We start from the raw sequence: 17,418 nt of genomic DNA, 5'->3' as shown, positions 1-17,418 counted from the left end.
TAAAATAATCCATATCGTGATATACATTTTTGTCCATATCGCCCAGGCCTAGCGTGCAACTCAATGTGCTTCACAAAGTTAACAAATGTAAATGAAAGGAAACAGGGAAGAAAGAAGGAATTGAGTCCATAAACGGTAACACTTCCAAATAAGGGGCCATAATTAACAGTAAAGTAGCTATAACCTAATACTTAAGTAAGGGTTAATAATCATTACTTAACGCCATATTAGACACATTAATTGTTATTAATGCATATGTTGAGCATTAGTAAGCAGTTACTTAACTATTAGATAACAATAGCATATTATTATTTAACTAATAGATAAGTAAGGGCACAGTTAATAGTTAAGTAGCTATCAGGTCATACTTAACTAAGGACCAAAATTAATACTTACTTAATACAAAAGTATGGCATAACTAATGGATAAATAATACATAAATATTGGGAGTTGGGACCCTTATATTAGAGTTGGCTGAGGATAACTAATGGTTAATTAATCCATAGATATTGGTGTTTGGGACCCTTATAATAGAGTTGGCTGCGCATACCTAATAGTTAAGTAATTAGTCTACTGTGACGTCTAGCGTTCACTCGTTCAAATCACTGTAATAATGGCAACAGGAGCCATTATATAGCAAGGATTGGACGTACACTTCTCAATGATGGTGGGGTGATGAGATGTAATTTGTTCATATACCACTTATTAGTTTTAATGGTAAAAACCCTACAATAAATGCAGAACATTATGAAGAGTAATAGTTTTGAAGCGAAACTAAACCATTCCTTTGTGATAATTAAGTTAATGTCTGAAAATATTAGCTCCAAGAAGTGCAGTGCATGATGGGTACTCAATCTACAGACAATATTTCGGTATTATTTATTCATTAGTTATGCCTTACTTTTGTATTAAGTAAGTGTTAATTTTGGTCCTTAGTTAAGTATGACCTAATAGCTACTTAACTATTATTGTACCCTTACTTATCATTAGTTAAATAATTGTTATGCTATGAACTTGTAACACAAGGTAATAGTTATCTAATAGTTAAGTAACTTCTTGCTAATGTTTGACATATGCATTAATAACAATTAATATGTGTCTAATGTGGAGTTAAGTAATGATTATTAACCCTTACTAAAGTATTAGGTTATAGCTACTTTGCTGTTAATAATGGCCCCTTATTTGGAAATGTTACCCAAAAAAACATTTAAAACATTAAGATAAAACATAAGGTAAAAATAATAATAAAATAAAATAAAAAAAATTAAATAAACATAAAAATAAAAATAATAATAATAATTAAAAAAGAATATGTAATTTAAGCTAGGGGAAAGCATCTGGGAACAGCTTTGTCTTGAGTCTAGATTTAAAGCTATCAATAATGGGTGCATTTTTTTGCGTCATCTGGAAGCTGGTTCCAAAGCTGTGAAGCATAGAAGCTAAAGGCTGCCTCTCCACACTTTGTTTTGACTTTTGGAATCACCAGCAAATTGTTCTCCGTTGACCTCAGTGACCTGGTTGGTGCATACAGCTGAAACATATCCAGTAGATATGTGGGTCCCATTCCATTTAATGATTTAAACACAAGTAGCATTGCCTTAAAATCAATTCTGTAGCTTACTGGGAGCCAATGCAGCGATCTTAAAATTGGAGTAATGTGGTAGAACTTCCTTGTCTTTGTAAGAACCCTTGCAGCAGCATTTTGTACAAGTTGAAGCTGTTTAATGGTCTTTTTGGGGAGGCCAGTAAAAAGACTGTTACAGTAATCAACTTTACTAAAAATGAAGGCATGAAGACTTGGTAATAGCTTTCATGTGACTGCTAATGCTTAGGTCACTGTCAGTAAGGACACCAAGGTTTTTGTCTGTATCCCTTGCTTTCAGTCCCTTCGTTTCAAGGATAGTAGCAATCTTTTGTCTCTCCTCTCTTTTCCCAAATATAATTACTTCAGTTTTATCTGTGTTCAGCTGGAGGAAATTGTGAGACATCCATTTGTTAATTTGGTCCATGCAATGATAGTGATTCAAGGGGGGTGTAGTCATTGGGGGACACTGTTTAATACATCACGTGATGCCATGCATACAGCCACTCCCTAAGGTGACTGTGGGTGGCTTTAGGCCTGAAGCTGATATCGTCAGACGGTGTCCAGCTATCTTGGGGTGTTTCGACCCCGTAACACCCTCAAGCTGGCGGGTCAGCAGTGGTGGCCAGGTCACTGCCCATCAGCTCCAGGCCTCCAGCCCCCCTCCTCCCTCTTAAACCACAACCAGCATGAGGCTCTCTCTGCTGCCTCCCCTATCCTGCGCACAGCTGTCTTCCTCTCCTTGCCAGATATGCCGAGTGTAGTGAGCACCGACCACGTTGACTGTGCCGGGAACCCCCTACACCCGACCTCCACTGGAAAGAGCCATGCTTGCCAGCCCTTCTCCTTGCATTCCATGATGAGATCCTGGTATTTTAGGCTTTTCCTCTCATGGGCCTCCTCACAGCCTTCCTCCCAAGGCACTGTCAGCTCGACCAGGATGATTTTCTTAGCCTGCTCTGACCAGATGACAATGTCAGGCCTCAAAGTGGTCTGGACGATGGGGGGGAAAGTGAGTTTTTTCCCCAGGTCTGCTGACATCTCCCAACTTTGTGCCCCCTGGAGGATGTTGTTCCTGGCTCTTCTAACTGAGGATGTTTTTTCTCCTGCCCTGACAAATTGCAGCGATGGTGCTTGTGGCTTGGTTGGTTGTGGTCTTCTGGCCTGCTCAAAAATGTCAGCCACGGAGCACTTGGTCGTGACGCCACCTGTACCTCCCCTGAGCCAGAGCGATTTGGCACCCTGCTAAAATGTGGGCCAGTGTTCCCCTCTTGCCACATAACTTGCAGAGCGGGTCCTCTCTCAGGCCCCACCTTACAAGGTTTGCTGGTGATGGGAGTGTGTCGTACACAGACCTGAGGAGGAAGCTAACACGGAAGGGTTCTAGCCTCCAGAGCTCAGTCCAAGTGACCCTCCTGTTTGGGAGGTCCCATCTGGTCCATGTTCCCTGGGTTGCCAGTTCTACAGCTTTCGCCTTCCGTGTCTCCTCCTCTTGGTGGCGAACTTCCGCTTGCACCATCTCTCGCCTCTGCTGCGCGTTTGCCTTGCTCCACTGGGTAAAGTGGGATGTTCCCAGTCCTTGCCGGCCCGTGCAGACATTGCCAATAATGTCTCTCAACCCGAGAGAGCTTTCAGCTTGCTTGACAGCAGTGTCTGCTGCCCACTTACGGCCTGTTCGCGTTGTAACCCCTGCATTGCTTACTTGCTCATCTCTTGAGTCTCTGAGCATCATTGCCACCCTGCACTTCGCCACCTTGAACTCCTCCACCACAGAGGAGAAAGGGAGTTGGAGTTGACCTGATCGATAAGTAGAGCTGATAGATAGATAGATAAGTAGAGTTGGGTATCATCCGCATAGCTATGGTAATTTATGGAGTTATTCTCGATAATGTGTCCCAGTGGCAGCATATACAGATTGAACAGTAGTGGTCCCAGAATGGAGCCCTGGGGGACCCCACAGTTCAGAGACATTGGTGATGAGGTATGTCTTCCGATGGAGACAAAAAAAAACTTCTTTGGTGTAAGTACGATTTTAACCAGTTGATCACTATGCCTGTAAAGCCAACCCAGTGTTCCAGTCTATGTAGTAGTATAGAATGATTAACTGTATCGAAAGCTGCGCTTAAATCTAGTAGCACCAAGACGGATGATTTGCCAGCATCAGAATTCAATCTTATGTCATTCATAGCTTTAATAAGAGCTGTTTCAGTGCTGTGGTAGGCACGGGAACCTGATTGAAACTTATCAAAATAGCTATTAGACATTAGAAAGGCAGTTAATTTGTTAAAGATGGCCTCTCAACGTCATTTGATTAATATTGCTGTGTTCCCCATTGTTATTGAATGTGTTACGCGTTGGTCCTGTTTTAAAAAACGTTCTGGTTGCTTTGTTTCAAGCCGTTTGTAATGTGGCTTGTGGAGAAACGAGAGGGTGTTCCGTGTTTCTCGTGGAAAAGCGTCTCTGATTGGCTCACTCTTCCTGGTCTCGTGGAAATGCGTCTCTGATTGGCTCAGTCCTCCTGTTCTTGGATAGAATGTAATGGGAAACAGAGTCGCCACTTCTCCGGGTGGTACTGCACTATAGGGGCGCCAACGGAGGCGTGCATGCTCCATTCAGGGCTGTGCTCTTTCGACAGCGACCCCTAGGCGAGCTACAGGCACGGAGCAACCAGAGTGGGCTTGCTGTATGGATGAGGCTTTGTGCTGTGTGTGTACCTGAGAGTAGCAACCAGCTGATAGCTAAGCTAAGCTAGATTTCGGGCCACCAGACGTTGCTTGTATTGAAAACAAGCAGAAAAAAATTACTCAACATGTTTTTAGAAAAATGGATCGACATAAACCTTTGTGGGCAACGCCTTCTTTCGACGTGACGAAACACAGAAAGGCTTTCGTGATTCGCTCGTTTCTCTGCATTATTGATGTAAATTGGGATACACCGGGAAACACAGCCAGGCGAGGTGACGCACCGCTATGAGAGCCTTGCAAGTGAGTTTAACTTGGGGTGACTGTCCGATCTTCAAAAGGAGTGAGTAAAACTGTGTTTTATCGGAAGTTGGCCTTTAAAAACAATTTTCTCAATTATTTTACCCATGAATGGTAGATTGGATATGGGCCTATACTTGTTTAGTACCAGTGCATCCAGGTTGTTCTTTTTCAGTAAGGGTTTCACAACTGCTTCTTTCAGACAGCCTGGGAACATGCCTGTTTGTAGTGAGGTGTTGATGATCTGAAGTACATCTGGTGATATTAGATGTAAGATGGATTTGAAGAAGGCTGTTGGTAGAATATCTAAGTCAGATGTAGAGGAGCTAAGACTTTGTACCGTTCTATTAAGAATGTCCACATCAACTAAATGAAAATTTCTCATGAGGTTAGGATTTAACTTCACCGTAGCAAGTTGGTCCGAATCTTGGGTCGGTTGCACATGTGTGAGTATGTATTGTACGTATTTTTTTCAATCTTTCCTTTGAAAAAGGATGCGAACTCATTGCATTTGCTGACTGAGAGGAACTCAGAGGGCATTTGATTTGGGGACCTTGCTAACTTTTCCACAGTGCCAAACAGGACGCGTGCATTATTAATATTTCTGTTAATTATGTCAGAGAAAAAAGATTGTCTAGCTTTAGAAATGTCTTTTTTTCGTTTGGATGTCACAAAATAAAAACAGTTTCACTCACTTTAAGATTTTATAACCTATGAAGAGGATGGATTAACTCTATTCAGGAAGGGCAACATTTTAGAGGTGGAATTTTGAATATGTGCCCTGTAATGGCCCAGAAAATAAGCTTGTGCCAACTAGCCCTGGTTTCCCTCTACACCCCCCCCCCCCATTCTCGTGGCAGCAGAAGTTGACAGAGTGAACAGACAAAAAAAACCAACACACAAACTCGGGCAAGCACAACCTCTTTGGCGGAGGTAAAAATAGTAGCCAACAGAATTATATTATATATTTTAAAAAAACACAGTGGCCTTACTTGTGTAGTTCAACTGACGCACTGAGGGGGGAAAAAAAATATTATTAACAAATTAGGCATTTTGGTCACACTTTCTATGAAGCCCATATCTATAGCGCATTATGAGCACCTTTATAACAACTGATAATAAGCATCATAATTAATCATAGTGCATTATGACAATTATAATGTATTATAAGCCCCTTCACTGCCCCTAGTTTATAAGCACTCAAAACACGAGCACTCAAAACACCCTAAGATTTATAACGCATTATAAGGAAGATTTATAGATATTCATGACTGTTGATATACTCCATCATGAAGAGTTATGAGTGTAGTCATAATGCACTATGATGATGATGATGCGCATTATAATTTGTCATGAATGGGCTCATAATGCGCTATAGATATGGGCTTCATAGAAAGTGTTACCGGCATTTTGTTTGATACCACGATACTAGCCTACCTACCATTTGTAGCAATATGGAAATATGGGTCACCGGAGCATCTTCAGATGTGTATATTTTACCGTTTTATTGGGCAAGTGCACAAGTGCCAAGACTAACGTTTCGACGTTCTCACGTCTTCTTCAGCTCTTGCAGCAAAATATCTACATCTAAAGATGGTCCAGTGACCTTCTCCCTTTTCTGCATTTGTTTTTGCAGTGTTATTAAATAGTCCAAATTAGTGATAACAGAAAACGATTGCAAATAAACAACACTTACTTGTATTTAAGTATGTAGTAAACATCACCACTGACACACAGGCTATGGCCATTCCAACCCATAGTCCAATACATGGACATGGAGGAGGACGGGTAAAGAATTTGCCTGCAAAGCAAGTATGAAGTAGCCTGAGTATCATCCTCCGTAGTGACCGCGCTGGCTCAATACTTTCGCTTGCTGACCACGGAGTCTGACCCTGCAGCCACCCCCGGCAGTTGGAAATTATCTCACTTAATGAGGGAATTAGCCTTTCGCAAAACCCCTCCCACAAACGGCCGCCAACCAATCCGAGCTCAGCAACGGTAACTAAGGAGTGTAGAACTTGTCGAGGTCCGTCAAAAACCTACGATTTCAGGGAGACATACAACGTGTGCCTATGGCACCGTCAGGGTCCTACACCATCTGAAGATTAATTAGGACCTCATTTTTTCACTTTCCCGAAGCAAAAACCTCAAGCGGACTGATAACAGGGATGGATTAAGCCATGTGAAGGCTATTAGCTCCAGGTGATCATATTTAAAATTAGCAGGCTAACTGTGCAATCGTCTTGTTTGCTAATATAGCCCCCTTCCCCCTTGCATTTAGCTGGCAGAAAACGTACCCTAAACAAATAATCAATGCATCGCTCAGACTTAAGGACAATATTATATGATATTATAGTATTGGATCCACGGCATTATGATTCAAATTTTATTGGGAAACTACTAGTTGCGTTGTTTAATATGCGCCAAATGCACAGCCCACGGAGCAGCCCCCACCCTCTCTCCTTCCCAGTTTGTGTGTGTGTATATGCGTCGAGTGTGACAGCAAAAAAAGTAACACTGAAATGGGGCTGCGCTTGTTCCAACCTTGTTATGAAGATATTAACTGTCAACTAAAACCATTAAAGTGAACAGAAGAGAAACGCCCAGTGTGACTGCCCAAGAGCTGCGCAGTGTCAGTGCCGAAAGCCCGTCAAAGGTCTTGGCGGACGGCAATGTCCCAGTTTACACCAAGCACTATCAAATGTCCTGGTTACAGACATCACATCGCCATCATCAAGTTGTTGTATTTCAGTTGAATATGTAAGAGGGCTTGGGGAGGGGCTTAGACTATCAGCGAGCCTATTGGCTATTCAGATACTGAACGAATATCTGAATTCCAACTGCCGGGGGTGGCTGCAGGGTCAGACTCCGTGGTCAGCAAGCGAAAGTATTGAGCCAGCGCGGTCACTACGGAGGATGATACTCAGGCTAAGTATGAAGACTAATAAATAAAGAAAGGAGAGAGAGAGAGAGAGAGAGAGAGAGAGAGAGAGAGAGAGAGAGAGAGAGAGAGAGAATAATTTCTGCCAGTGCTCAGGAAGAGCAGTAGCGAAAGGCAGAGGAATACAGAGGTAGAGAGATGTGTGTTACCTTAAAAGGTCAATAACAAAATATATTGAATATAGGCCTATGCTATGGTAATGAAATGCAAACTTTTGAAGAAGGAATTAAACACCTTATCAGCGGGTTATGAGGAAACGCAAAGTGGTTTATGGGAAAGAAGGATGGAAGGCTGAAATGAAAATTCTGAATTGAACCGAGAATGAATTCCAATTAAATTCTTCTATTTCAATATGAATTTGGACTGAAATTCCAAACAGGAAGTGGAACTGCAATTCGAATTGAAATCGCAGGAAGTATAATTGTAATTCCTTGAAAATCCTTGAAATTCAAAGTAACAATATAATAGGAACAATAGATGGTGTCAAAAATGTGTTACACTGTAGAGTCCAAAACACGATTTCACGAGTTGTTGTCGACATGCTGCACACTGGATTCGAACCCGCGTGGCTCGCGTCTTCCCATTGATAGACAAGCGTAAATACCCCTAGGCTATGAAATGAAATTCGCTCCAAAAAAAATTAAGTACTTGACACGTACACTAGTGCATTTCCGGGAGTAACCAATACTTTCTAATCTAAATATTTCACAAATTACACATCGAAATGAGACGAAATTCAATCGGTATACAGCTAAAAGTATATTATTAGTGTGGGATTCATCAGATTCCAAGGATATGACATTTTTTTTCACGAACAAATGTCATGACGTGAATTTGTGTTCTGAACACTCTCGCAGCTGTATCATGACTTTGTGTGCATGTCGATTGATTTTCAGCGCTTTTGCACCACAGGATTAAAAGATATTGACACATTTGTGGTCAAATATGTACTACAAGTTTAGCTAATGGGTGGAGTCACACTCTGAAGTAGACTAGCGCTGTGTGTTACTTGGGGTGGCTGAGGTGATGTCTGGACTCAATGGATCTACTCCAGCTGTACTTCAACTTCACTGTCCAGATACGGATAGGAGGCGCCTCACTTTCAAAGTCACCACTACTTCAGAGTGCACATTACTCCAAGCAGTAGTTACTTTGTGTGCTAACGTTCGAGACACAAGAGTTAGCAACTTTTATAGTATCTACTATGCAACATAGAGCTCTTCAGCGTTGACGTCAACTTGTATGCGGCGTTTGGACTTCCGGTTCGATGGCGATTTTTTACATTGCAAAACGCCATAGAGATTCAGGTTTGGCAAAAATATAAGTTGCACGGCAACAACGAACATTAGCGTGTCCCCGCATCCCTTTCTCATTAGTGGAACGGATCGTATCATCATGTTGGTGTATTCACATGTTAAATCATGACGATTATAATTCAATATTGCTAACCCCTTTCTGATCATTAAAACTTCCGAACTACATACTTTCCTTTGGTTGCTATGGGTACAACCCTCCGCACGTACATGCCGTTAGATACAGGCGCCGCTTCTGTAGTCGCCAAAAGCTTCCGGGTTTAGCATATGGACGCAACATCGTATTTATGTCGAAGTTTGACACAAAATGATCAACCATGTCATACCTACAGCCTATTTTTAACACCCTCGACAGTTTGCGGGGGTTCGCTAAGCGCGTGCTTGCACTCGGAGCTTATTTGAAATTTACCCCTATTCATTCCCAATGGAGGCCGGAAGCCGATACGAACCAGGAAGTCCTTAAATGCTAACATGAAAGACTACAATCTACTACATGCTTCCGCGTTACTGAAGAACTCTATTGCTAACCGACTAGCTACTGCGCCTTTGCACCCCAGAGCTCTTTCTCTGTTGGTTTACAATTTGGTTCACTTACAGAGGATTGAGTTTGGTTCACTTATAGGGGACTAAAACAAAATGTCTGCTAATGTTGCCAAATCATTTGACATTTGGAGAGGCGGGGTTTTCATAACTCTCTAGGGAGTTAAACATGAACTCTTTAGCTCTCTTAGCTCAACAACTCTGATCCAGAGGAGTCAAATAACACTGTGTAGTGTTGCTCCAACTCTTGATGTTCAGATTTTGGCTGAAGACCGGGAATCTAACTCTGACAAATTTGCTGTGTGAGCTTGATTTACACTGTAAATGGCAAGATCCATATCAAGATAGTTTGCCGAGAGTAACTAAAGTAATGCAAAAGTAGTGTATCGCCTTATATTTTAAATATAGTAAGGGATTGTAGTGTAAGACAATAACATGTAATTAGTAATGCATTAGGCCTACTGTTTTTTGAGTAACTTGTCCAATACTGTTGACAGTATATTTTACACTTTCAATGGGCTACATCTTACTAGCAATCATTTTCACTGTTGTTGTTGCTGTTGTTGTATTGTTTTACATTGTTATTGCTGTATTGTATTACTTTGAAAACATAATGTTGTGTTTTCATACAAGTATTGTTGCATATTTAGTGTATTTTTGATACACTGTTGCATTGGGTATATGGTATTTAATACATGTTCGTCTGTTGTGCCGTCCCTGTGATGTCATCATGATTATTTAGCAGAAAGCACAATGTCAAAGTATCATAATCTCACTGACATGTGGCTGGATGAAGTTCTCTGAATTGCAATTCCATTTCAATTCCATTTCCTATCATCCAGATTCAGTTCAATTCAACACCCTGTAGGTGTGGAGTCAATTCAAATTCACATTCAATTCCATGTCCTGAATTGAATTCAATTCTGAATAATGCACAAGCCTGGATCCTGCATTGCCTTGCGCGCTGCGGTCTCAATGGCAGCTCTAAACAAGGACCAGACTGGCTTCTCAAAAGACATACATTTGGTGAATGGGCAGCATTCTGGAAACAAACGATTAAAAATACACACTCTACAATTAAAAGTTACACTTAAAAATTGGTATCTTGGAGTCTATGCAGGGTAATCATCATCATCAAATAAATCTATTGAGGCAATACATATGCAGAGACCATAAAATGATGGGTATTTTTCTTACTTGAGATTTGAATCATGGCCTCTTTATTAACTAAATTTTCTTTTGTGTCTATTCTGGCATCCATCTGTGACACTCTGCAAGTAAATCGTTTTGTATCGTTCTTGTGTATGGTCAGCTGTCGTTTGACTGTGAAGCTCTGACTATCACTGAGTTCTTCTGTAGGCTTTGTGTTCAGGATTCTACCCTCATGGTCCAACCAATCAATGGTTGGCTTGGGCATCCACCCTCCTGAGCCACACACCAGATTCATTCTGTCATCCCCATTTTCTTCTAAAGACAACAGTGGGGCTTGTCCGATACCTGAAAAGCAAAATAAGTTTGAAACCGCCACTCACCATCGCTGCCTCAAAGAAGAAACTAAATCTGTAAATTCCACAAAACTCACCTCTGACAATTACCCGTATTAGTTTATCATCATCGTATATCTCGGATCTTATGTAGCATTTGTAGTCTCCCTCATCAGACACATGGACCTTGTTGAGTTTTAGTGAGACATTACCGTTCTTCAAGTTGTCTTGGAACAGAGAGGTCCTCCCCTTGTAGGACTGGATCTGCTTGTCATTCTGATCCCTATAGTCTTTGTAAATATGCACCAGTGGGTTTGCTGTGTGATAGTTCAGTCTAAACCACTCCACAGTCATGCCTTCTGCACTAATGCTGGGCTTGAGGGCGCAAGGAAGGACTAGGTCCTCACCAGCCAGAGCATAAAGAACATGACCTGGACCGACAACTTGGAAAGGCCCTGGAGAAACAAGAGAGTTTGTTCACAAAGTGGTGTTACAAACTTAAAGCCACACATTCCTAGCCTTGCGGCTTGCGCACCATCCATACGTATTTCTGCTTTAGAGACTTGGCTCCACACTACATCTGGTACCTGTTTTCTCTGGAGCGATGTTGCCAGTAGGATTTGGCCGGTGTTCTGACAAACAGTCCTACATTGTAATCTTATCCTACGGTAGAATGTTCTATCAGACATGTCTGTTAAACGGTTCAACATCGCCAAAGAGAGACATGTTTGACATCTTTGACATGTTCAGACATGTTTGTTCAACAACTTATCCTGATTTTTGCGAAAATGTCCTTCCAGCTTCCTGCAGTCGCGTCAGATCAAACAACCCCCAAACCATGAATACAAAATAAAATGGTAGCATTATGGGATGGTCAGGACCAGGCTAACACATTACATCATATATGTAAATGTGTTAATTTGCCTCTTGAGATAAATAATTGGGTTTTCTCAGACTGATAAATGAATGATGGTGATGATGACATGCTATCTTGGAGCCACGAGTAATATCACTAGATTAGGATGGAAAAACGGGACAAAACAAAAAACTCGATCATTAAACTTGATGGTACTGTAGGTGGGCAATGATTTCCAGCAATGGAATGTTGCTTCAACTAAAAAGTAGCCAATCTCTTCAAATTACGGCACAGTTTTGTTTAGAGGTAATATGGATGTAGTTTTAAATAAGTTTTAGTTTAATGAATGTCCAATCCAGAGGATGCTGTAAACAGTAAGCTAGCAGGGCCTCTGACAAGGCTATCAAGACTTCAAATCAGTGTGTGTTTTGGTCATACCTCCATGCCCCTATATGTCAGCCCTAGCAACAATCAGATAACTGTTTCCTTCAGGGCCAATGAGAGAACTAGTGCGTCATTCCCTTAAACACGCCCCATTGGAACATTGGAAACTCTCCAAAGGGCCTTTGCAACACTCCCTCCTTTCTGATTGGAGTCCAAGATCTGTTACCTATGTTGAGGGATAGAATCCATGCAGTCTTTCAGATTGGAGCTATTGTGCAAAGCAGCATGGCATATCCCAGGCTAGGTCTGACCATGCCCTTGACAGTATATGAACCCTGAGCACATGGTATGCATGGTATAGGCTACTTTTCTACATTGCTTTTTCTCTATTGCACTGAAAGATCTTTTTTTTTCATTTTTTAAAACAATGATGGCCACTTACTGCATCTCGTGCTGATAGGAAGGAACACGATCACGCAGAGACACATCCAGACCATAGTCCAACAGGCACAGACGAACAACATCACTGGTTAAAAATTTCAACATTTGAATCAATTAAATATTTTTTATTGACTTGCAATTCAATTGAAATGTGCTTTTCATTACTGCCTTTTATTAGCAAGCTTCATTTTACAGTTAAGCCTGTCCTTGTCTTTGTTTTTGTAATAATGTCGTTCAAGTAGGCCTACTGCCAAAGAAAAAAAACATCAGAGCATGAAAAGCAAACTATTATGACGGCACTATGAAGCCCTCTCATGGGCATAAGGGCATATAAAGGCATGTTACTTTCAGACCAGTATGCTATTAATCAGTAACCACATGACTCTTTTCGACAAGACAGTTCAAGTAATACATACAGTGCACATTTCTACCATGAGGACTCGAGAGGCAAATGAACGTTATTAACATTTATTGAACAATAGACATGATACAAAAATGCATGAATCCGTTTGGCGACAATTACACTTGATACAAAATGCATGAATCTGTTTGGCGAAGGTTCCCGTCTTCGCGTTGAACTCCGGGGTAGGACAGCATATCCTCCAGCGGAGATGGAGGCGGGCGTAGCCTGCCCCCTAACAGACGGGAACCACTGGTGACGGTGGACGGAGGGGTGGTGGTGGCTTCAAATTCGGCTTAACTGGAAGCAGAGAACAGAATGAGTGACTGATTTTAAAACAACGTGAATGCGATCCATTGGCTGAGAGGGAACGATGCATGAGTGATGCATAACGGGGATTCCCGAATCTCGCGTTGTGATTGGTTGACGACCCTGGGCAATGATGACGCATGTATGATCTGTCAAAAGGGAGATTGGATGGTTAGCCTAGTAAGTTTGACAGCCGAGAAATTCGAGTCTCCCTGGTAGAATTTACGCAAGCTCCCATTTCTACCATGAAGACTCGAGAGGCAAATGAACGTTATTAACATTTATTGAACAATAGACATGATACAAAAATGCATGAATCCGTTTGGCGACAATTACACTTGATACAAAATGCATGAATCTGTTTGGCGAAGGTTCCCGTCTTCGCGTTGAACTCCGGGGTAGGACAGCATATCCTCCAGCGGAGATGGAGGCGGGCGTAGCCTGCCCCAAAATAGAGATTAGAAGTGAACTCACCTACCGCTTACAAGGAGACACCATCTGAAAGACATGAAAAGTTAGTTAGATGATTGATTGATGATAGACGGAAGATGAAGGATGATAGGTGATGATGATGATGATGATGATGATGATGATGATGATGATGATGATGATAACAATGATGGTGATGATGATGATGATGTTAATGATAATGATGATAATGATGATGATGATGACAATGATGACAATGATGACAATGATGACAATGACAATGATGACAATGACAATGACGATGATGACAATGACAATGACGATGATGACGATGACAATGATGACAATGACAATGATGACAATGACAATGATGACAATGACGATGATGACAATGACGATGATGATGATAATGATGACAATGACAATGATGACGATGATGATGATGATGATAATGATGATAATGATGACGATGATGATAATGATAAAGATGATAATGATAATGATAATGATGACAATGACGATAATGATGATGATAATGATGACGATGATAACAATGATGATGATAAAGATGATAATGATAATGATGACAATGACGACAATGATGACAATGATAATAATAATAATGATGATGATGATGAGTGATAAGTGATAGGTGTTGGAAGACAAATGATGATAGATTAAATGAGATTATAAATGATAGGGATGTTCTAAGGCTTAAGCTTATGGGCGGTGGTCTAGCGGAGGCATGAAGCCTGTGATGATGATGGTGATGATGATAATGTCGGTACCTTAGGCTATGCGAGAAGACATGGCGCGGATGCGCTGAGAGCAGAGACACAGCAGAGCGTTATGATTTGATTGGTAGATGCACCTTGGTCAGGAGAGCGCTGAAAATTTAGATTATGACAGTAGGTAGAGAGCCGGAATCGTGACCTAGGAGAGAGTAGAACATGGTGATGAATGAGTAAATGAATGGATGGATGAATGAATGTAGGCTATAATATGTGGTATGATAGTTGACATCATGGATAAACAACCATGGCAACTAGCCAGGCTGGTTCAATGTTACAAAATATAGAGATAACAGGCTTACAGACCACTATAAAATCGATCTGATAGATGAGAGAAGGATAGAATACAGACATGACCGGGTGACCGGAGCGATAGCCCCCCAAGAGATAGAGTGAATGCCGCCGGTGCAGCAAAATACCACCGTCACCAGAAATGAGAATAGAAAACATAAAGTTACAGACCAGATATAGCATGCTTCAACGACGTGATGAGGAGTGAGGCAAATGCAGGAAGCGTATGCGCCAGACGACCAACGGCCCAGCGCCTTGATCGCAGTAGGGGACAGACCCCGCTTAGCGGCCGTGGTGGCCACGCCGATTTTGAACGAGCGTGCTGTATACCTCTTGGGCGAGGAACGAGAAGAACGAAACAGAGTTAACAGAACAGAAACAGTACACTGAGCCAGATGACAAAGCGAGGAACGAGCCGAATGCAAAACGCACTGCGTCGGACGACCAGCGGCTGAAAGCCTGCACTATGCGGGCGTCTGCCCAGAGTGGTGAGAGAGACAGCTTTAGACAAAGCATGAGTGGCTAACATTAAAAGACGAGCACCTCGGCCAGGATAGCAGAAAGGTCAGGTTAAAACAGAGGAGAATCGGCAGACAACTGGTAATCATGACCTAAGAGAGGGAGAGAGCAGAGCTTGTAGCTGAAACGAACAATGAATGAAACACCAAGAAAACATCTCGACCAAGAATAATAACACCATGTCAGTTATGATAAACACCTACGCGGTGTGGCGCGGTGAATGCTTGTGCAAAGCAGGCATGGACACAGGCAGTGGGGCGGATGCCCTGGTTGGTTTAGAGAAACAACTTGCGGTAACTGCATGATTAGACTAGCAATAAAAAAAAAAGGGTGGCACCTTAGTCAGGAGAATGCAGAAAGTGCGAGCTTACGACAGAGGAGAGTTGGAGAGCCGGTTATCGAGACCTGAGAGGGACAGAGCAGAAAGCTGAAACATCACTGAATAACGGCACCAGAACAAAAACGGCATATCAAAATAGACATAAACTCCTACTCGCTACCAGTGGGTAGCTGCGATAAGTTCGTCATGCAGGATGGATGAGGATACCGATACAACCAGGTGACTGGCGTTAAAGTTGGGGCGACAGCCCAGTGCGATGCTGAGGCGATGGCCCATTGTGATGCCGAGTTGTGATGTTGAGCCGTGGTGTTGAGGTGCGACAGCCCAGAGCAATGCTGAGGTGTGCCGTTGATGCACGAGCCCTGAGTCGCCGGCCCAGGGTGATGTAGAGTCGCCGGCCCAGGGTGATGTAGAGTCGCCGGCCCAGGGTGATGTAGAGTCGCCGGCCCAGGGTGATGTAGAGTCGCCGGCCCAGGGTGATGTAGAGTCGCCGGCCCAGGGTGATGTAGAGTCGCCGGCCCAGGGTGATGTAGAGTCGCCGGCCCAGGATGACGTTGGGGCCGATGCCCAGTCCAGTGTCGGGGCCGATGCCCAGTCCAGTGTCGGGGCCAGAGCCCAGTCCATCGTCGGGGCCAGGGCCCAGTCCATCGTCGGGGCCAGGGCCCAGTCCATCGTCGGGGCCAGGGCCCAGTCCATCGTCGGGGCCAGAGCCCAGTCCATTGTTGGGTCAGAGCCCAGTCCGACGTTGGGGCCGATGCCCAGTCCGACGTTGGGGCCGATGCCCAGTGCATGACGTAGCGTATGCCCTACGTGGAGCGGCAGGCGCACGTGTATGTGAAAGTGTACGGGAAAGCAGCAGAGACCACCATCACCAGATATGAGCAAACAAACACAATACGACACATCACAGTCCGAGCGCCCTGACGATTCCAATGAAGCCTAAGGGCACGAGTGGTGTACAGAGTGAGAGGGTTAGCCCATAGATGGCTACCAATGGGATCAGAACCCTGACAGGACTCCATGGGCAGAGTTTCATGTATAATTTAAGTATGATTATTAACGGCCATCATCGATGTACTTCCCACGGATATCACTAATTTATTTACTTGAATTTGGACGGTGTATATGTAGCCCATTGTGATCAGAATAACTCGAAATAGACAAGGCATTGCAACCGGCTACAATATCCCTCGATGCGACCGGGCGCAGGCCGAAGCCCGGCGTGATCTTTAAAGGTACACTGTGCAGGAAATGGTCAAAAAAAAGAACTGCAACTATGCTGCTCGTTGAACTGAGCTGCCTATTGCCAAATTTGGTCTTTACATGAACATTTACCATGTAAGAAACAATATTTTCTAGTATGGCCCAAGTAGAGTCATGTTTTGGTGCTAAACATTGCTATTTGGTAAATTCAAAAATGGTGGACCATGGAGAGATCCCCCCTTACATGTAAGAAAAGTGCAATTTTTCGGTCATAAGGAATACTTGGAATTTGATGGTGGGGTAAGTATTCATGAAAAAGGTAATTAGTGAACTGGCAGCATGAAGTCTGGAAATAAACAACTAAAAATCTCACAAAGTGTCCCTTTAACTAATCCAGCCCTGAATGACTCGAAGCGGGAGTGAGGAAGCAAGGTACTCTTATCAATACAAACTGCAGGCAGTGCGATGACATGAGGTGATGATTGGCACGCGCGCATAAGCTTAATGTGCGATCCAGAAGTCTAGGCCTACGAACCGAAGTCATAACTCTTAAAAGTCAACGAGACCGCCACATGGGCCAGTCCATGCAAACGAAAACGTAAAATAGGCTCGTG

Source organism: Engraulis encrasicolus, chromosome 17 (assembly GCF_034702125.1).
Source record: "Engraulis encrasicolus isolate BLACKSEA-1 chromosome 17, IST_EnEncr_1.0, whole genome shotgun sequence".
NCBI lineage: Eukaryota > Metazoa > Chordata > Actinopteri > Clupeiformes > Engraulidae > Engraulis > Engraulis encrasicolus.
Note: the sequence above shows the minus strand (reverse complement) of the source record.